Genomic DNA, 22,553 nt, shown 5'->3' on the forward strand with positions numbered 1-22,553 from the left:
CTTAAAAAGAAAAGGGGTACTGAGCAAAATCAGTGACAGTAAGTCAGCAGATAAATGTCATCAGGACTGCGAGTGACAGGTCCTGATGGAAGGCTGGAAAATGCCACCACCAGAGCTGTGGTTGCTCCTCCTGCAAACCTTCCATGTCCCTATTTCCCTGAGTGGGTTACAGAGCCCTTCTCCACTCCACACCAACATAGGGACACCATGGCCACTCTGCCTGACTCAAGCCCTGGGGATGAGCTGGGAGCCTTGGAATATGTGCAGGTGACTGGGTTGGGTCTGGTGGCAGACAGAAGCGACTCCAAGCCCAACAGCTGCCAGATGTGAACCCACCTGCAGCCAGCAAGTCACTGAAGTGAAGGGGCCCCCAAAGCCACAGGCAAAGTTGGCCTGATATGCATCAACCCCCTGCAGCACTCGTGGCTTTCTTCTCCCTGCTGTCACACTTGAAAAACATTTGTGGAAAAACACAGCAGAATGAAGAGGGTTTGAGTGGCAAGCTGGAGAAGGAGCTGGGGGAAGAAAACAACTTGGCAAGAAAGGAGAAGCTGAAGGACACAAGTGTTCCCATTTTGGTTCCCAACTCCCTAGGGTGCTGCTTGGAGCATTTATTGACCAACTCGCCTGCCCTCGATGAGCTGGCCTTGCAAACTGTGGCAGGAGGAAGGCTATTCCTGGTCAAGGCATGTACAGCAGCAACACTCTCTTAACTCTATAATCAACCAGTGACACACAAAATACACAGTCAAGGACTTTGCTGGAGAGGGCTCTGGCTCTGCAGCTACTGCACCTGCAGCTTCACCACAAAAAGCCATCAGGTGCTTTCATGAAATGCTTCAGTGGTCCCCAAAAAAGAGCAAAAAAAGAGCAAAGTCCAGCCAGGCAGACACAATTGGCTTAAAAAATCAAGGTGCACCCTTGACTCCAGCAGTGCAGCAGACAGAGAGGACTCAGTTGCCTCTCTCAGCATTAGAAGGAAAATAATCATTGTCACAATAAAAAAAAAAAAAAAAAAAAAAAAAAGAGATGCAGCCAGGTCAGGTTCATTAAGGGTGAAAGGCAATGGTTTGACTCCAAAGCCAGCTGTTCTCCCCAGCATTGATACGATCTTCCCAGCACAAGTCTGCGCAGGAACTCGTCATCCCCCCGTTCCTTGCAACACGATAGCACAGCACATCGCCCCCAGCTCCCAAGTTAAACATCTTATTAACTCCAGTGACGTAAAAGAGGAAATCTCCGAGAACTATCACAGGGATGAGAGGGAACACATTTACCATCAATAGGCAATGATACCGCTGCAGAGAGATCTGCACATAAAGCAGCACCCAGCCCCTCCTTCCCCTCCCTCCACTAATCACTCCATGTCATGGGAAACTAAACCTGACATCCAAACAGCCCCGATACGAGACGCTCGCTGTAAAAATATTTTTAAGATTGAAAAACAACAAAAAAACTCGCCTTCCAGGAAACCATTTGGATACAAACCCTGCGCAGCTGCAGCCACCCTCGGTGTCGGATTCATCCCTCCTGCTTCGGCTTAGAAAACAGGCAGGGTGGGGAAGGGGAAAGGAAATAAAAAAAAACGGGGAAAAGAAGAAGCGATATTGCAGCTGATGAGCTGCGAGAGGCTGTTGGCAAAGTGGTCCAGCAATCATCTGAAATTCAGACGTCACGTGTGGGTTCTGTCTGCAGCTCCCGCGCAGCCCAGGCTCAGCACTTCGCCCAAGTGCACACGCAGCAATTCCCCGTGCCGAGCTCTCCCGCCCCACTCCCACACGCTCCCCAGCCCGTGCCCCAGCCCAGCCATACCCAGCAGGTTTTGGAACTGCAAGGTGACCCAGCTGCTCTGGCCACAAAGGTGGATTTCTGCCATGCAAGTGCAGGGCACGCTGAAAAGCATCACTAAGCTGCAAAACCACCCTCCCTTGCAGCTCCTCCACCTAAATCCCAGCCCTGCAGGCAGTGCTGTCTTCTCTACCAGGATGTGTCAGTGGCCATCCCCCCACTACATCATCTGGGGCTGGTGGGGGGTCCCACTGGCCTGGAGGAGTGCCCAGAACATGCTGTACCTGCTCCCGAGGCCAGCCTGTCCCTGAGCAACCCTGGGCATGTCCAAAACCAGCCCTGGAGCTCCCTGAGCTGCTGCGCTTGCATCAGACAGCAGTGAGTGAGCCCAGACACCTCTGGGGTGAGGTGGCAGCCAGCTTCTTTCTTTCTTTTTCTTCCCTTTAATTTTCATCTGGGACATTGCTTTAGAGCCAAGGGATGCTTCAGGTTCCATCCTGCACTGCCCCACAGTGCAGCAGCTCCTGGGAACTCACCAGGACCAAGCCATCACCAAAAGCCACACTGCAAATCACCACCATCACTCTGCAAAAGGCCATGATGTGGATGCAGAGATCCAGCCCCACCATCCCATCCCCTAAAATCTTCAAAACAACTAAAATGATTATTTTTTTCTCTGCTTGCACTCATTCTTCACGCAAATTAGCAAGAGGAATCAGGAGACTGAATGTTCCACACCGCCTCGGCTTCATCGCCCGGCTGGAGATGCATCGCATGGCACTAAAGTCAGGCAGATACAGTGGGACTAAAAAAAGAGCATGGTTACTTTTTTTTTTTCTTTTAAAGCCGGATTGCCTTTCACGGTGACTATATTTATAGGTAGAGCTGTTGAAATTTTAAGGGCTCCTTGCCACAGGAATCCGGTCGTGTCTCGTGTTCGCAAAGTGGCGTAACTTGGCAAAAATGAACATTTAATAGGCCAATGGGTGCTGCTTCCCTTCCTTAATTTTGGGTTAAATTAAGAGAAAGGGAAAAGGACAAGATGTAAAATTAGCCACGCACGCTGCTGCCATGTGCCACAGTCTGTATTTTCCAGATTAGGATCGTAACGAACACGGGACTTCACACCCTCCCCTAGACCGGCACTTTCCTTTTCTGTCAATGACCAAAAAAACCCAGCTTTCGCGGGTGTTTATTTTTGCTTTCGGTTTGGCTACCCGTGGCACACACAAAGCCTCCTCTGCACTTGGTTTTATGGTTGAAAAACCCCGTCAGGGTTCAGCTGCAGAGTGGTAAAACTTGCTCTCCCCGTCCAAAGCCGCCCGGGAACGCCACCCGCCAACTCGCCGCGGCACACGATGCCCAGAAACCAGGCAGTCTCAGCCCAAAAGTTGGCAGTTTTCTTACACAACAGCATGCTACGCTGCTAAACCCCTTTTTTATTTTAATTTATGCTATAAAAGCATGTTACACCCTGTCCAAAGATGCTACCACCCCACTGAGCACGCCTGGATGCTAAACTTTGATTCCCTATGACTATGTGTGTCTATTCAAGACAAAACCCAAACCATAATTAAAGTTATTGATAGGAGATGATGTTTACTGTTTGCTATTTTAACATCAAGTGCTGTTGGATCTCAAGCCACTGATTTCCATGGCTTGCAGGGGATGATGAAGCTGGAAACACGCCCTGATGTTGGGGTTTTTGATGTCTCTCTGGGCACTTCTGCTGTCAAATCAAAGAAACTCACTTAACAGGCCAATCCCAGTGGATGCTTCTCACCCAGGACTGCCTTGACTGGAAGCTGAGTGATTTTTGAGCCATCAAAGCACACATAAAAATAAAATAGCTCTAACAAAAGCTTTTTGCTTCTGCAAGCAGCCATCTCCCTAAGCAGACCCAACAGGGCGATGGCTCATGGCACACATCTTTGACACAAGTTAACCAAAGTTAAAGTTTTATGTTCCCAAAAGGAACAAATTTCAGGTTGGAGCACTTACCAAAGACTAAAGTCGCTTCACTTGCCCAACTGGCAAATTTGGTGGCAACTGAGATCCCCAGAAAGTGGCTGTGTCTGGGACCATGCTGCATCAGCCACTGCCAGTTCACTCTGAAGCCAAGTGACAACACACTGTTAAGCCCCTGGATGTATATAAATATTGGTGCAGAACATTGCTGAGCCCACAAGGCCCTCAGCTTTAAATCCACCTGCAGCATTTTTAACTTAAGCTATTAGCAATGATGTGATTAAAAAAATCAGTGATCTTTATAACAGTGGAATTTAAATCCAGCTCACAACCTGGTAGGGAGATTCATGACATTTCGTATACAAAGAAGGCACTAGCCCCATTTATCCACTTTACTCTTTTTCCACTGCTGCCAAAAAATATTCGACTTCATTAAGGCTCAATTTTCTTGCTGATCCTCCTTTGGCCAAAGGATGAACATAAACCCAACCCAACAGCTCCAGACACTCAGTTGCCCTGCTTACATTTCAGTTCCTTTGAGCAGAAAGATGAAGCTGTAACCAAATGAACCAGAGAAATTGGCAGCAGCACAAACTTGACAGATTCCAGCTAATTGCTTGGATTAGTAATTCCAGTGGCACGCAAAAATCCACTTTACCTACGGCAGAGAAAGGCATGGCATGGGATGTTCTCCAGCTATGCGACCTGCCTGCTCATGGAATGGGAACCACTGGTATTCCCAAGCCCCCACGCCATAGCAAGGCCAGGAATGGCTTGTCAGCCTAACAAGACATGCTCAAATACAGAATCACTGAATCATCCAGGCTGGAAAAGACCTCCAAGATCACCAAGTGCAACCATCCATGCACCACCACCACCATGTCCACAGTGAACCGTGTCACCAAGTGCCACAGCCACGCGTTTTCTGAACACCCCCGGGTGGTGATTCCACCACGTCCCTCGGCATCCTGCTCTAAACACGAGCCAGGAGAGGCCACCCCCGCCGCAGCCACCGATGCAGGGCAGCCCCATTCCCCCATCCGTTTGACGGAAACATCCTGAGGGACGGCGAGACCGGACAGCCGGGAGCACGGCGCTTCCCCCTCGGGCCCCCTGTGACACCGATCGCTGCGTCCGGCCCGGACGGGGCTGGAGAGGCCCCGCGGAGCCCTGACGGTGCCCACGCTGCATCCCACCCACGGAGATGGGCTCTGCCGGGATGCTCCGTGCCCGCACACGGGGTGGGGGACTGCGGCACCGCGCCTGGGCTCCCAGCGGGGAGGAAGCAGCGTGTGCCCCCCGCACACCGGGGCTGCGGCTCCCCTCCCTTCATTCTGGCTTCAATCTGAAGGTGCCGCAGCCTCGCTGGGGGCCGGGGGGGGCAGGCACGCTGCTGCCCCCCCACCAGAGCCCCAGGATAGCTGCGGCGGAGCCATCACCTCGCTACGGTGGGGGACATTGCACGGCGCAACCTCCTCCGCACGCCGCGGTGGCCCCGCAGCCGGCGGCGCACGGACCCCTCCCGGCCGCATTGTTGAGCGGGCGAACCCACGTGCGGCCACCGCCGCCGCCGTTTCCCCTCGCCCGCCCGCCTCCGCGCCCGCGCACTGACCTGCCCGCCGGCTCCGCTCGGCTCCTCTGGGCTGCGCTCGCCCCGCGCCCGGCTCCACTCGCCGCCCGGCCGGCCCCGCTCGCCGCCCCCCGCCCGCACATGCAGCCGCCGCCGCCGCCGCCGCCGCCGCCCCGAGCGCACCCGCGCACCCGGCCCCGCCCCCGCGCGCGCCGCCGCCGCGTCACGTGGCACCCCCAGGAGCCAATGGGAAGGAAACGGACGGCGGAGGGGGCGTGGTCTATGGGGTGTGGGCGGGGCTGGAAAAGGGGCGGGGCTTGCGAGAGTGGGCGGGGTCAAGGGGTGAGGGAAACGTGAGGGAAGGGGAAAGGGGAAAGGGAAAAGGAAAAGGGAAAAAGGAAAGAAATGGAACCAGAGGCACTGGGGCAGCTCTGCTGTGGAAACAGGCTGAGAGAGCTGGGCTTGGTCAGCCTGGAGAAGAGAAGGCTCCGGAGAGAACATAGAGCCCCTTAGGTTGTCTAGAGGGTCTCCAAGAGAGCTGGAGAGAGACTTAGGGCAAAGGGCTGGAGTGACAGGAGAAGGAAGAATTGCCTTAAACCGCAGAGGACAGGTTTAGATGGGATATTAGGAAAAAACTCTTCCCTGTGAGAGTGGTGAGGCACAAAGAAGCTGTGGATGCCCCATCCCTGGAAGCGTTCAAGGCCAGGCTGGAAGGGGTTTGGAGCAACCTTGGGATTAGTGGAAGGTGTCCATGCCCATGACAGGGGTTGGAACTGGATGAGCTTTGAGATCACTTGCAACCCAAAATATTCTGTGATTCTAAGAAGAAGAAAATGAGGATGATGAGGAGGAAGAGGAGGAGGAAGAAGAGGAAAAAGAAAGAAAATGGTGATGACAAGGAGGAAGAGGAGGAAAAGAAGAAATAAGAAGGAAAAGGAGGAAGAAGAAGAGGAAGGAAGAAGATAAATATGAAAAAAGTGACGAGAAAGAGGAAGAGGAGAAAGAAGAGGAAGAAGGAAGAGGGAAAAGGAGGAAGAATAAGAATAAGAATAAGAATAAGAATAAGAATAATAAGAAAATAAGAAGGAGAAAACAAAGATGAGAGAGAAGAAGCTGAGGAAGACAAAGAAGAGCCTGGGGGCAGAGTCAAGGGGACACAGCACAGGCCTGGGCTCAGTGCAGCAGTGTCCCCTGTCCTCTGGGTGAGATGCCCTTATCCTCTGACCGATGAAGGGTGGAGGCTGCCCATTCCTGAGGCTGTACAGGATATATTTAACATCTCCCATCAGTGGTTCTGATTATGTGTGAGGCACAGGGGTCACCCAGTGTGTCACAGACTCAAGCTGACACAATTCAGGAGCTGCTGTCACATTGCAGCCAGGGCCCTCACCTCAGGTTGTCAACCTTTGTGTCCGCAACCCGTGTCTAGATCTGTGATGTGAAGAACCACCATAAATTCAAAGGAACAGGAGCAGAGCACCTGATGCCATCTCAGGTTTTCATTTATTTCTAACTTGCTGTGGACTCTCTTTGCAGAAGTCACCGCAGAGGCAGCCAAGGGCTTCAAAAAATGAAAGAATAATAGGGGCCTTGGGGTCACAGGAGACCTTGTGTCCTCAGGAGACACAAACACGTAGAGATGAATATCAGGAGACCCTCAGATGTTTTTGCATTTTAAGGCTATTTTTACCTCTTCCCTGAAAGGCACTAAACTGGTGTCCTTTAAACCAGAATAGTCTGAGGGTGCTTTATATTTCTGAGAACATTGTTCAAAGGCTGCAGTCCTCCTCTCTGGTTAGGGGATGGCCTGGGAGCAGAGATCATAGAATATCCTCAGTTGGAAGTCACCCACAAGGATCATCGAGTTCAACTCCTGGCCCTGCAGATGACAACCCCAAAAATCTCTCCTGAGTGTGTTGTCAAAATGCTTCTTGAGCTCTGTCAGGCTTGGTGCTGTGACCACTGCCCTGGGGATCCCATTCCATACTCTGAGTGAAGAACATTTCCCAAATATCCAACCTAAACATCCCCTGACACAACTTCAGGCTGTTACACAACACAGCCTTGACATCCCAACCTCTTAGGACCTACAGCAAGTCCTCCAGCAGGACTTGAGAAGGGCCGATTTGGCGTATGACTGTTTCAAAAGAGTAAAGGAAATTAAAAAATTACCAAATATTACCAAAAATTTACCAAATTTACCAAAAATCTCTTAACACATGATTCTTATGCAACTACAGTGTTATATGTGTAAATGTGTAAAATGGGTCCTTGGATGAAAACTTTGGACTCTGTTGATTGATTGATTGATTCAAAGGATATTCAACACATTTGGTGTCTGCAAGTTTGAAACATGCTGCTGGATGAAAGGGATTTTCATTCTCTCCTTCCCCTTCCCCTCTCAAGGCAGAGCATAAGTTTAACCTTGGTTAGGCATCAGCAAATTCACACCTTGCAAAGAAGTCTGCTGAGAACAGAAAAAAAACCTGTGATTTCCCTTGCTATTGACATTTAGGTTCTGCTGTCTGACTCCCTGCTACTTTTTCAAAGTGAGAAAATTAGCTGGTTTTCACATCGACGGTTTTTTAATGAAAACTCAGAGTGTGACTTTTGGTGGTGCTAAAATCAGTCTGGCAAAGCCTGGGGAAAGCTCTGCGGGGCAGAGGTCCCTCTGCTAACACTGATGATGGTGGGACCCAAAGAGAAGTCTGCCTGTGACTGCTTTCTTCAAAACCCCAAAAAACCCGAGAAGTGAAACAAACAAACAAAAAAATACAAAGGAAAATGTTGCTGTTGCTGCATTTGGTTGGGTATTTTTGGTCAAATCTTTTCTTGTTAGAACAGCATTTCCCTTCCACGGGGATTCCCAGGCACTATGGGGAACTGCTCTTGGCTCTGAGGGAATACGTTTGTTTTTCTGCATCCTTTATTGTTTGTAAAAACGACAGACTTATCTTTCTCTCAGACACAGCAAATGTCAGGAATCTGGTTTTCATTTTGCAGAGAACCTGAGAGTGGTGGTTGGCACAGCCATTCTTTTTGCTTCCCATCTGAAATGTCACATGGCAAATTGTAGCGCTCGAGCACAACCTCAGCTTGACAGCTCTGGCAGAAGAAAAAGGGCCAACAGCATGGGGCTCCACCACATTCCCTCAGAAGTGCTGTCAAACCCAGCGTGATCCCTCTTGCATGGGTGAGGCTGAAAGGCTGCTGTGCCCGGGAGTGTTGCTTCTTGGCCGGGGGTGTAAATTCATACCAGTTTGGCTGATGCTCTTGGGCACCACAGAATCAGAGAATATCCTGACTAGGGGAGCTTTTGTCCATTGTGAGCTGGAGGGGAAATGGAGGCATTAAAAATTGATGGGCGATGCAACTGGGGAACACCTTCAGGCCTCCTGGCAAGCCTGAATCCATCTTCAGTCAAGCCTCTGCCTTGCTTCTTTGTATTTTAGAAAAATACGCAAAGAGAAATGTTTCCACAATCAGGTCACAGCCTTAAGAGGATCAAGTAGGCTTCATGTTAGCTGTAATTTCTGAATTTGAATGGATTTTCAGCACAAATATCGACAATCTCCTGTGCACGTGAGCATCCTTGAGCATGTTTTTCAGCCTAATGCACTGAAAAGCAATGTGGAAGGATTGTAACCTCTGCACAGATGCTAATCCCAGCGGGCTGTGTTTGCCTTAGTGTTAGTGCAAAGCCTGGCTATGTTTTAATGTGTGCTTGTCAAAGTGCTTGTATTACAGCTTGGACACTTTCCTGGATCTAGCCCACGCAGCCTCTGTGTTTGCAGAAAGGATAGACATGCAATCCATACACCTGCTTTGTCTAAATTTCTGTAATCTTTTTTTCCCCTGCCCCTTCTGTCATTTCCATTTCATCCAAACTCAACTTTCTTCAAGCCAGGACACCATTAACAGTGAACTGATGGAAAAAACAACTCTGTTTTTTGCCACCTGCAGACAGCACTTCTCACAGCCACTGTGTTAGAGGGGGAAGCAGCAGAGAAGTGATAACTCTGGGTTGGAAAGATTGCAGGGGGAACCACTCCTCCAGGGTAGGAAGTGAAACATGAATTCTTGAGATGTCAGTGTTGATGTTCCAACCTCCTTTCCATCCACTAAACTGAGCATGTCCTTCACTGAATTTCTCAGCCACTGGAGCTTCTGTCTTGAGCCTCTACACCAGGTACTTCTGGTCCTTTGTTGAGGCAATTATCACATCATGTTCCTCCGGGGCTGCAACATCTCAGTGAGGTTTCCTGACTCAGACATCACATTCATGGGCATGACAACTGACCCGGATTTCTCCAGCCAGCAACTGCTGTGTGTTGACTACTGGTTACTTTTTATTTCTGGGAGAGATCAAAAAGTTGAAAAATGCGAAAAAACCGCCCCAAAACAGCACACCAAAATACCCAACCCCAAAGCCTTTGCAATAGTTCTGATTCAAATATTATTTTTTAAATTTAGTTTTCCTCCAGTAAAGGCTAAAAATGGAGCACTTAGCTCTTCAAGAAGAGTCATTTAATAGCTAGACCAGCGCTTGGAATTCACTTGAAGGCACTGACTAATTCAGCACATGAGCGAAACTGAAGTTCACTCATACGTGGTAACGCCTTTCTTTTTCCCACACTCATCAAAACCTTGTTTGCCTGCTTCACAGATTCCCCAGGTATTAATAGCCACGGAAGGCTTCAGAACACAAAGAGCTCGGTCCAGAGACTCCAAGGTTGCACTTGCATGTGGAAGAGATGGGGTAGGCTATGAAGGGAACTCTACCATGCCTGTAGATATCCTGGTTTCTTACAACTGCCCTCCTACACAGCTGAAGCTCAGTCCTGCTTTCTCAGGCACAGGGCATAGTCCAGGGCTCTCCTCTGGGCTGAGAACATCGTTAAATCCTTGCAGGCACCACAATCTGGAATGGCATTTTAACCACATCAGGGAAGGAGGGATGGATCTCCCAGGGCAGGGCTTCTTCACATGCGGTCCCTGCACTACTGGTGGTCCCCAGCGTGCCTGAAGGTGGTCTGCAGGATGATTGCAATTAAGAAAATGAAACCATACACGTTGCATTCCCATGGACATTAGCCAGCAATCAGAAAGGAGGATGAAGTAACAGTAGCAGATAAAGATTTTGAATGTTAGGTCCTGGTGATGGTTCCTTCATTGATGTTGTTCTCAAATTTTATGCCATATTTTTGTGAAGGAAGCAGAATTGATAATTTGGTTTAGGGAGCAGCTGGTTGCCCCACTTCATCTGGCACTGGAAACCAGGGCTGGTCCATGCTGCAAGAGCCCTGCTACTGCCAGAAGGAACCTGCAGCCAACCCCACATACCTGTTCAAAGCACCTTCCTTATCCTCATTACAGGACATTCTTGCATAATCTCCCTTGTATGATAAGGAACAGTGCCTACTTTCTGTCTCACGCCCAGGCCTCCAGACTGAGCCAGGCCTAAGGACAGGACTATTCTGTGTAACCAGCTCCACCTGGGAGTGTAGACACATCCTAAGGACATGATACTATCTGGATGGGGGAAGAGGGTGCTGCCCCAGGCACCCAGCACTGGGGCCCACAGGCTGGTGTGGAGACAGCAGTTTGAAAAGGGTGAGAAACACAGCACTCAGAAATTTCTCTTTGGTCCTGTTAGAGAAAAAAACCCCACAATGCTTCATTTTTTTTTGTTTGGGGTGACTTTGCCGTTTACTGTGGGAAGGATTTTCGAATGGTGCTGCTGAAAATTGACTGAGAGACGGGGTTTGCCCACCTTCCCCTCAGTAATAGAGTGCCTGGATTACCAACTGAACCTCAAATAAATTGACCTGGCACCATTCAAACTAGTAGAGCCTGAGGATGTATATGGGGTAGATCTCTGGCCCCAGCCATTTGCTCTCCTATGAGATCCATAGGATCCCACTTGACTGGTCCTGCATTCACCCCTCTGTAGATGACCTCAGTATTGATGAAAGCATCTTTGATGGGGGTTAGCTCAGACTACTTTGATGAAACCTAAAACTTTGATAAAAAATCAAGCACCTGGAGCAGGATCTGGCCTTTCCCAGAGGTTTGGTTGCATTCACTGATGAGTGTGAAAGAAACTCATGGTTCCTGGGATGGCCAAGGCAGGGGATGAATGAATCAATTTGCACTTGGGAGCATGGTGGGGAGTAACAGGGGCTGCTTTTTCCTTGTAGAAGTGCTGCAGGTGATCCAACACAGACCTGCACTGTTCAGGAGAAAATAGCAACTTGTCTTTAAGCTTAAATTGGAAAGAATTCTACTCTCAGTCCTCATGGGCCATGGTTTAATACTGGTGGTGGCAGCAGAGTGAGCAAAGCCTTCTGATGATTTCCTCTCCATTTCATGGAAGGTGGAGGCAGGCAAAGGTTAAGTGACTTTCCCAAGGTCATGTAGGAAATCTGTCGGGCAGGAGATGGGTCATTAGAGCATCCTTTCTCCAGAATTTAACAAGAAATGGGCCAGAGGTGCAGAGAATGAACAGGACTTGCCCAAGGTTGTAGAACCATCCTATCTCCTGAGGCCCTGACAGCAGGATTATCACTCACTTCCCGTATTTGCACTGCAAAAGGTGAATGGGAAGGGGTGTGTGGGGGAAACAAGCCGATTGCCATTAATTCAGTTGAGCTTGACTGGACATGCACAAGCAATCTGGAAAAGGAAATAGCTCTAGTTCTGTCTGGTTCAGCAGAAACTCCGCCCACCGAAGCTTTCCGGCAGGAAATCAAGTTACAAACATTAAATGATCTGAGCAAATTCTCATACACTGATCCTACCCTGGGGACAGGACACTTTTGCTGCTTATTGAGGCTGTAGTTGGAGATACCTTAACCCTTTCTGCAGTGGCACTTTGAGGGCATCACAGTTTCTTGTGGTAGCCAAGGAAGAGAGATCACAATCAAGAAAAAAGAATGGATTTACAACTGTTGGGGGTCATTCTTCATCAATAAAGAAGCCCTGAAAGCTGTCTTTATGTGGAGAAAGAAGGGGGAAGGCTGGGGAGTCATTCTTCTACTTGCTTTTCCTACTGAAAAATTGAGATCTGTTGACAATATGTTTCCTGGAACACCCTAAAGATGACCAAAAAACGTGTGGTTTCTGGCAGCAGCCTGACTGTGCAAGTGAAACCTCTCGATGGAGAAAGGAACCAAATTGTACTTGGACTGTTTCAGACCCTTTGTTTTTCATTAGGAGAAATGCCTGAGAAACAATGAGTTGCCATCATAAAAATCCACCTACTGCTTCAGCTAAGGGTTAAAATAAGTTGTAATCTGCATTTAAATTATATGATGAACCTTAAGGAAATAAACCTTGATGCTTGGTAATAGCCTTGAGATTTAAAACAAAAAAGCACAGAGAGGAGGGGAGCTTTTCTTTTCACGGAATGGGAAGCAAAAAGAAGCGCAGTTCATATTTTTCTCTTTATCCAATTACTGGTAATATAGATGAATGTCTGACACTGAGCAAAGAGGGGAGGTGGAAACTGCCTGCAGAGACAGCGAGGCTGTTTTTCACATGCTGGCTGGTTTGGGGGGCTTGCAGCCCCTCAGCGCATTGCTGGAGAGTGGGAGGGGTGGGGATGGCCCCTGCAAACAGCGCTTCCCTCACGAGCCAGCCGTGTCTCAGGTTTCCTTTCTTTTTGCTCGAAGAAGCAGAGCATCTCCTGTTGAAGGTCACAGCTTTGATCCCCACGGCTCGCTCTCGTGTTTATGGATGGCCATTATTAGTAACACAGGGTAGTGCATGCACTGCTCTGTGCCTGCCCTTGTCTGGCTGCAAGGGAGCAGGGGCAGGATAACAAAAGAAAGTATAAATAGAGCCTTTTAAAAAGCCTGTTAAATGGGAAGAGACTTTTAGGGAGGAGAGAGAAAGAATGAGGTGTGTTACCATAGGAACTGGCAATAGTTTATTTAAGAAGGGCAAAGAAACAAACACCACTAAAAGACGAAGCCAAGAGGACCTGGGGATTACTGAAGGAATATGTCAGGATACAGACAGGAAGGGCCAGGTAAGAGCTGTGAGCTTCTACAAAACTGTGCTGAAAAAATTAGTCTCACTTTACCTCTTGCAAAGTGGTCTGGAAAATGTTACTATGAAATGTGTGTTTCCAGTTAGGGAAAATGCATTTCCAGGTTTTTTGAGGGAGATGGAGGCTGGAGAAGGGCATGAGAACAAATGTCGTGTTGGTGAAATCATCAGAAGCAAAAGGCCATGTTACCTCTGACTAATCTGAACCCCCTTAGTGCAAACTCATGCTTTTGGTCACCCAGATGTTAGAGGAATAGCAGAGGATATTCTGATGTGTTGAGGATGAGTAATATTTTTGATCATGATGATGATGGTGATGATGACATGGTTGCCCCATCCCTGGAAGGGTTCAAGGCCAAGTTGGATAAGACCCTGAGCAATCTGGTTTAGTGGATTTGTGTCCCTGTCCATGGCAGGGGTTGGAACCAGATGGTTCCTTCCAACCCAAACCATTCTATAACTCCATGATTCCCTATTATTTATTGCTTCTTTTCCCCCACAGAAAAGCTTTCACTGGGTCAGGAGCAAATACTGAAGAGTGAGAGTGCTTCCAGCTGTGGTGGACAATGATGCTGTCTGTCTTCCTTATCCCAGCTGCTCCCTTCACTTCTCAAATGTTTACTCTGGGTTTATGTATTCCGTAGGTAAAACAGCTGATCATAACAATTCACCTTCATTTTTCCCATGCCCAGAAGATGCATCCGGCCTGAAGACCACCTTGTGCTAAATTCTGCACATTCATAGGACACAAAGATGCTTTCTGGTCTGAAGAGAACTCAACAGAAGGAGAGAAACAGCAGATAGAGGAGCAGGTGTGATGATACTCAGAAAAATTGCAATGGGACTGTCCCACTCTTGGTTTCAGAACCTCAAAGACCAGAAGCAACTCAAAAGTCCCTGCAGTTGAGGTCTCTCTCGCTGTTTTGTTTTTAATCTTTTAGTTTCTAAATCAATGTAAGGATTTTCTAGTTCCTGACTCGTAATTTTGAACATTTCAGGTCTGGTACTACTGGAAGAGTTCAAATGATGGAGAAGCCACGAAGAGAGAAAAAGGGAGGAGAGCTAAGAATCGCAGAAGTTGTTATTTCTTTTAAGAACTGCACCAACAACTTGATCAGAGAGAGACAAACAGTTGCAAAAGCCTCCTGCCTCTCTGCAGTGGAGGAAGGACACTGGAACTTCTATCCTTTTTGGCTTCCTGATACCATGTAAAGCAAATTCTGTATTTGCACAACAGAGGGGGAGATTTTCTGTTGGGTTTCTATCAAGAAGCCCCTTCCTCTCACTGAAAAGGAGGCAGATTATTTTTAAAACTGTGGATTATGAGCTGGAAGCCCTATTTCTCCTTAGAGTAATCATTAAAACATAAAATTATTTGAGTTGGAAGGGTCACTAAAGATTATCTTGTTCAGACCTCTCTGCCGAGGGCAAGGACACCTTCCACTACACCAGGTTACTCAAAGCCCCATCCAGCCTGGTCCTGAACATTTCCAAATCTGAAAGTTTGTTCTCAATTTATTTCTCCAACACCTCTCTACTCACTGAGTGCATTGCAGCAGCACCACATTACTGATCCTCTGGGTGAAGTCTGAGGCACAGCTTGAAGGGCTGATGCTTCTGTGAGCCCATTAACACAGACATGTTTGGCAGGGGATGGAAATGAATTCATCCAAAAAATGCCTTAGGTTAACTAACTCAGGCCAGTTTTTGTGCAAAGCCAAACCTATGGGTGTCATATTTATTTTTAGGTTTTGAGCTATATTTTCTTCATTTTCTCCCTCAAAGCAAGAGGCGAATCAGAACCTGACTGCTCCACTTTCCACATTTCCCTGACCCTATGGAGAGTTATCCCATATGCCCACCCATGCATGAGAAATTCAGGGTGAGCATTTTCGGAAGGTTTCACACAGCCTTTGATGTCTCCCAGCCTGGGAAATTTGTCCTCCTCCTGCTTCCCAGCTTGGAAGGTCTCACTGTGGTATCTGCAAGAGATAACGCTCCCTTTCGCAGTCTGCACTCCGGGTCAGCCTCACTGCTTGCTGTGGGACTGCAAAAGGGATATTTCCCTCCAGATATTGCAGAAGGGCCCTCTTGGAGAGGCTGGCCAGCCTGCAGAGCTGGGCAGTCCACGTTGCCACTCCTCCCTTCTCACAGAGATTGAGTTATGCCAGGCTTTGACCTAAGTGAAACTGCTGACGGTCACAGGGATTTGACTAATCTCCTTAGGTCGCTGTGAAATTTGTGATTCCTTTTAGGGAATATAAAGTTTTTTTATGATTTTCTTTTTTTTTCCCTTTGGGCTAACTTGCAATGTAAAAATAAACTGGAGCCCACAGTGGGAGATTAATTTCCTCCCGAACTCAGGAAGGGCAGTCAGTCAATGCAAGATCCTCCTGGCCCATCCCAGGAGGATGCTGCTCCTGGATTCATTCCTGGAGACAGCTGCTGTCCAACCTTGCCGTAAGACTTCCTTCCCCCATGCTCTCCTCCTGGCCCTGCCACAGTCCTGTGGGGTCTGGGTGCAGCCCCTGGGCACAGCCCAAGACATTTCCTTCCCTCCTGGCTCTGCTCTGCCTCAGAACCCTCAACTAGCAACACTTCTGGGGCTGGGGAGCTGAAATTATAAAAGTCCTAATTTCTAACCGGTTTTGACCTATTTCCTAGTGAAGGGAGAGCCCAGATCTCCACAGGTATCCAGCATCCAGGGGCTTGTGAGTGATTTTGTCTCCATTTTCATGGCTCAGAGAGCTTCTTTGCAGCCTCCTCCCAGGGTAGTTGTGTCCCTTCTGTGCAGAAACCCCCATTCCTGTGGTTTTCCCAGCATCCTCCTGCCCCTTCCAGAACTTGGAAGGGTTTGCCTCATGCTCATGATACATTTCCTACTTGACCAGCATTAGCCTGCCTTTCCTGGTGCTCTGATCATTCCTGACCCAAATTACATTTAAGGTCAGTTTCATTATAAATTCCTCAAACACCCTTAGAAGAGTTGCAGTTTGCCATTGAGCTCTTGTACCCAAACCTCTGCAGAAACTCTAGACCCTTGTGGAGGTTTGTACATGAGTGACAAAGAAACCTCCACAAACTGCTCAGTGCATGTGGTTGCTGCACAATTATTAGTCAAATAATTAAGAGCTGGTTGCTCAAAGAAATGCCAGAGCCTGGCTCATTTTTTTTGCTGTGCTCCAGGGGTTCCTGTTTCTGGACATTCCCATGAATTAAATTGAGTGAGCTGGCAGGGAAGAAGCAGTCTCTGAATGTTGGCATGAAAAGCCCACCACAAATTCAGCTGTCATTGTCCTTCTGCTTTGAAAGTTTTAAGCCCTTCAATTAGGGAGAAATGACAATACCCAGAGTGGGATTCCTTTGCTCTTATTTTGGCATATAGAGTTGAGATGTCTGGCTTTGGATGAACTAGTCACCGTTGGCTCCCTTCACTGCCAATGCAGAAAAATAGGAAGAACCAGAGTGTGATTCAATCTACAATAGTGTCTGAGAGAGGTCAGATGAATCACAGACTGCAAAGGAAGCTGAATCTGTGTGGCCAGACATAAGATTCTACATTTTAGAGGTCTAAATTTAAGTGGAATGAATTCTGCTCCTCTGACTCAGGTGGTAGATCGCGCTGCAATGACAAACTGACCGTGCTGAGTAATGCAGCTCTGATTTCGTGACTTTTCTTCACCTCTGCCTTTTTGCCCTGCCTGTGTAAAGGTGCAGCACTGTGCTGTTGATTCATTTCTTGGTCCTCAGAGGTAGGACTGTGCCAGTAGCATCTAGCTGGGCACAGAGCATGTGCTTGTCTTCTGGGGCTGCAACCATGTGGCCTTACCTCGTGCCTTCAGGTTGCTACATACTCTGTCCTCTAAGACAAGGCATCTCTGAATTAATAAAAGTGCTGAAGCATAAAGTCACAGGCAAGGTCTGAGGAGCTCAAGACTGCCACAATGAGAGGTCAAGAACAGGTTGAGGGCTCATGGTGTCTGGGGAAGCTGGGGAGAGGGCCTGGAATAAGGGCAAGGAGGTGATTGTGGTAGGGGTGAACATGTGAACATGAATAATTAAAGGCGCATGAGAAAATATTGGACTCATGAAAAGTGGGGTTGAAAGGCAGGCTTGGGACCACCATGTAACCTACCCTAACACAGGGGGTCACATCTGGGTTCCTAAAACCAAATAATTAAAGAGGTGATTCTGCTGGAGTCTTTGCTGCTTGTTTCCTGATCCTTGGGTCTGTGTCCAGTGGTTCACATGGTTTATTGTGCAAGCAGCTGCGATGGGGATTTTATTCTCACAGTGCATTACTAGAAGCTCTTTTAACATTTTCCCTAGAATTCCCTGGCTAGGTTATCCCTAGAAATCACCAGCTGGGAAGCAGGATTAACAAGCAGTTGTGTCCTCCTTCTCTGAACCTCAAGGGCACGTCATTGACGCCACTCTGCTCCAGGGCCCTGCTTCCCTGGTGGGAATCTGTTTCTTGTTCCCTGTGATATGTGGCAATCCTCAGCATTTGAAATAGATGTGCCAGACTGTGACAGGGAAAAGTGCCTTGGGCAGGGCAGATTGGAGAGAGCTGGCAGGGACAAGAGTCACAGGGTGTCTCTTGGGTGCATTTCTGCCTCTCTTGCTGCTTCTGACAGGGAAAGGAGGATATGGCTCAGGGCTGTGCTTCCCTGTCTGAGCCAAGGCCATGGAGGAGCCGTGCTTGTGCCTCTGGGGATGTGTTCGGAGCAGGAACGTGACAGACAAGGGGACAGCAGAACCTGTCTAGGTGCTGCTACCAGGTAGCACCCAGGAAGGGAAGGTGGTTTTGCAACAGGTATTAAGGGGCTCAAATTCAGATGTAACCTGTTCAGTGAGGAGCCTCTGGCAGGATGGAGGGGACACTTTCCTCTACCCCAGGTTGCTCCAAACTCCATCCAGCCCAGCCTTGGAAGACCTCCAGGGATGGGGCATCCACAGCTTCTCTGGGCAATCTGTGACAGGGCCTCACCACTCTTACTGTAAATAAATATTTCCTAGTGTCTAATATAAACCTATTTTGGTTCAAATTAAAGCCACTTAAATGGCCTCTCTAGTCAATGAGTCTTGTCCTGGCTTGTGTCAATGCTGTCTGCAGGTCCTTGAGACCCACCTGGAACTTTGCTCAAGATCTGGGCCAGTCCTGCCTAAAAGTTGTAGAGTCAAGTAAATTCAGTTGTTTGCCCCAAGTGCTCACAGATCGGGCCAGCTGGGCCAGGAGGATGTTCCACCATCTCCTGTTGTGGGGTTCTTAAAAAACCCAGAAGCTTTTCTTCTTCCACAAAGCCTAAGAGACCCTGAATACTTTAATTCATGCTAGCTATTAGTACAGTGATAATTAAATAATGATGAATGCTCCAGAGGGAAGTGCTCAGTAGATACATGACCTTGCTGCTAGAAATTGTCCCTTCCTTTCTGCTCATATGCTTGTGTAGCTCCAATTAACCTTTGAACTGCTGAATAGATCCACATAATCCTAAAGAGATTTCCATGCCAAGCTGGTGGAGACTTATGGGAAAGAGCAATGCCTTAAATTGCAAGCTGCTTGGTATGGGAAAAACTCCTTCCCATTTCCTCATTCTTTGTAGCTTTGAGTTACTGATTGTTTGGTGTAAACACATGTTGGGTGGTGCATTAGGCTGTGGTGAAGCTGGAATTTTATCCTGAAATATGTATGTGGTGATAGGATCATTATTCATCCCTGCATGCCATACCTGCTCCTGTGGGCACAACTTGTTTTGTCAGTGGATGCTGAAGGCGTGGAGCAGGGAAGAAGTTTGGATCCTGGAGGAATGGGTCAGCCTCCCATGAAGTGGTTTGTGGTACTCCACACCTGAAATGGACTCTGTTTTCAGGGTGCTGAGATGATGAATGCATCGAGAAGTCAAACCCTTTTACCACAGAAGGACAAAGGTTTGGAGGTCTGGGCTCTGTGTCCAAGTGCTCTGCTGCTGGCTGGGTGATGTGTCTTTAAAAGGCACCAAGATCCAAATGTTCTTGTCTCACAGCAGTAAAAGTTGAGTTATTCCTGGGAGTGCTTTGCTGCCTGAGGGAGAGAAGGATCTGAACCACAGATAACCACCTCCACCTGAAAGTGCCAGCCCGTGCAGAGGAGTTCAGCTGGCAGGAGAAGCCCCGATGGAGGCAGTGAGTTGAATGCAGGGATTTGGAGCCATTCATCCTGTGCTCCCATGTGTTTGTGTCTCCCCTTGGTTCCCACGCCTCTGCACTTCCTTGTTTAGCCCAGGCCCGGAAGCAAAACTGCTGAAATGCAAGGAGGAAAGTTATTCTCATGGTGTTTCCAGTCCAAACAGAACCAGGAGGGAGAGAGGAAATCTCATGAGAAAGCTTGACAGATTTTCAGCCCAGTCCCACTCAGAGCTGTGGAGCTTCTGGTGTTTCATCTGAGCCTCTGGGCCCAGAGCTCTCAGCACATTTCCATGTGCCTGGAAGTCCCGCAGCACCAGAGGGGGATGACAGCAGAGCTGATGTCCAGGGCCCTCCTGCAATCCCATGGATCTCAGCTTTCCTCTGATCCAGCCCAGATTCAGTGAGGAGCGATGTGTTTGCTGCTTGTTCCCACCATGACAAGGATGGTGAGGCTGTGGGTGACCTCTGCAAGTGGGAGATTTTTCTACTGGAAATGAAGCTCCTCCTTTCCTCACACTCAGGCAGGATATCCAGGATGGAACCAGAGGCTTTGATCTGGAAAGCAAGCCCAGAGCTCTGCAATAGCACCAGACCTCTGGGTATCTTCTCTCCTCAGATATCTCCACATTTCCCCATGTGAGATGTGTGGTCCATCAAGGGAAGAGGTGGGATGGAAGGGCTGTCCTGGAGCATCTCTTTTGAATGCAGAGTCCTAGAAATTGGGACCACTGCAATCTCCTGACAGTGTGGGAGAGGATATCAAGGAATGAGTTGGATGTTGCATCCAGGCACTGTCAGACGTCATGCTAGGATGTGGGAAGAGGAAGAAGCCCCTCTTCATCCTTGGATGGTGCCTCCTGGAGCCAGGATGGTCAGCTCTGGGCATTGCTCTTTTACCAGTGCCACCCTAATCCGTGTCTTTGCTCACATCCTTTGGATGCCTGGTCTTGTTTACCTTGATTTCCTCCCCAGCAGTGGTCTGTGCTGGCTAATTGCAGGCTGTGCTAAATCAAAGAGTGTTTCCTGTGTATTTGGCTGTAAATTTGTCACCCCTTGCTGAATGATGGTGGCAATCAGGATCTTGCTGCATCCCCAGCTTTTGTTTTGCACTGCAGCTAATGCAGCAGCAATTAATCCCCCAGCAAACACAGCAGAGGTGAATTCAGCACTGCTAGGGACAGAGGTAATCTTGGGATAATTTATAATTGTAAAGCCATGCTCAGAGCAGGAGAGACCTCTGGGACTTGCTTTGCTTTTCATTTCAGAGGGAAGGCTGACTGACAGAGAGCTGGCATTAGGTGGTGTATTTGTCCTGTTTTCATTGGACCACTTCCATCTTCTGGCAAGGAGGGACTGGCTTTGTGATAAATTTTATCTCACACGGGAGAGATGAGCAGCCTGAAGATGGTCTCAGCTGAGCAGTGAGAGAAAGGCAAGCTCTGATTATTCCCTGTTGTAACTGTGAGCAACTTGCCCCCAAATGGTAGAGAATCCCTATCCCCAATAGCAGGGATTCATGCTTGCTACCTTGAGGATCCCTAAAGACCCCAGGAGTCATGTTCTGCCATTTCTTTGGTTGTATAAGGACTCCAGGGAGCAGCTTTTAGTGGAGGTGCTTCAGTCAAGTGTGTTTTAAAGTCCCCTGAGGCCACCTTAGCACAGGTCTCAGTCGCATCATCAGGTATGAACGAGCGCCTACACAAAAACCCTCTGGGATGCTGCTGGGGGAGAAAATTCTTCATTCAATGTGGATTTTCTCCTTGCTTCTCAGCCCAGCCTTCATAGGAATGTTTTCCTTCCCAGGAGGACAGGGATATGGGCTTGGCTGGGAAGCACTGAAGAAATCCTGGGTTCTCATTTCTCCAACGAGGTGAACACAACTTGTTTCAATGTGTGAATCCATTTCACAGGTGTTCCTTGGAACAGATAAACATCACCAGCATTTTTTTAACCCACGGATGGAGACATTTAGTCTCCACAATGTCATGAACCAGAGCCAAAGCTCTGCAGACCTGTGGGGAAGCTGGTGATGTGTTGTGTACTTAAAGTGTTATTTAATGGACTGATATTAAGAATGGCACCCACACATTCACTGAAGGCATTGGGAATGTTTAGCAGATAAGTTTTGGAGGGGCTTTTCTTCCCTTAGTGACCTGTAACAGGGCTGTTTCATGCTGAGGATCAGGGATGGTGAGGCAGAGCAAGACTGGGTGTTCAGACCTATGCAGTAAAGTGGGAGAGTCAACAGGGTAGGAAACACACACTCTTAAAAAGACAAGTGAAGGACAGGTAATTAAATGACCATTTTACAAACACATGACAGGTAATGAAAGAAATTAATATCAGCCATTAGGGACTGGTCAAGAGAAAACTTTTGGATCAATCAAATTCCATTTGCAGGAGTTGTTCTGCAAAGGAGAGATGCAGTAGCTGCCTTGGCTTCAGCAGGGCTTTCATCAGCAATCTTCTAATACAGCTGAAGCACAACTCAAATGCTTTTAAACAGGACTTCTGAGAAGGATGGTGATGGTGAACATGGGTCTGCAGGATGGGTGGATGAATTCAGAGGAGGATCATTCAATCCACTGTATGTGCAGAGTCAGGAAGAACTGAGAAAAGCACTGGAGGATGAGATTGGGAAGGAGGGGGACCCTCAGTTTGTGGAATAATGGCCTTTCCAAAGTAGGGTGAGATTCAGTTGGGAGGCATGTGGGATGGAATAAGGAGGAACGTTCAGCTGCACAAAAACAGGATGGAGAGCAACCGGTTTGGGCAATGGGTTAGAGGCACTGTGAGTCAGGAAATCCACCCTCTGGAGAGAGCAGAGAGAGCACTGGGAGGTGTAAACAAGCACATCATCTAGCAGTAAACTCAGAGTTTACTACTTAGAAGTGGGACAAGTGTTGAATTTCTATTAAAAATGTATGCTGAATTCTCCTGAGTTTAAATATAGCTCAGCTAACAGAAAAGGACATTCTTCTGGGAACTGGGATCGCATACACTTAAT

The 22,553-nt window shown here is 48.2% G+C and overlaps 1 protein-coding gene across 3 annotated transcripts in view; it reads right to left on the reverse strand.

Annotated features, from left to right (window-relative positions):
* The window catches only part of PTP4A3 (protein tyrosine phosphatase 4A3), a 41,700-nt gene extending 36,247 nt beyond the window's left edge, over nt 1-5,453 (reverse strand). Inside the window, exon 1 of one of the 3 annotated variants that reach the window (XM_063174871.1) lies at nt 5,369-5,453. The gene's annotated coding sequence lies outside the window, so the exon portion shown is untranslated. Of the gene's footprint in view, nt 1-1,488; nt 1,625-1,812; nt 1,928-5,368 lie in introns of those variants that run through there. The other 2 variants (XM_063174876.1, XM_063174862.1) reach the window with 2 other exon arrangements.
* Nucleotides 5,454-22,553: the final 17,100 nt, after the last annotated feature.

The sequence above is a fragment of the Melospiza melodia genome, chromosome 1 (genome assembly GCF_035770615.1).
Source record: "Melospiza melodia melodia isolate bMelMel2 chromosome 1, bMelMel2.pri, whole genome shotgun sequence".
Classification (NCBI taxonomy): Eukaryota; Metazoa; Chordata; class Aves; order Passeriformes; family Passerellidae; genus Melospiza; species Melospiza melodia.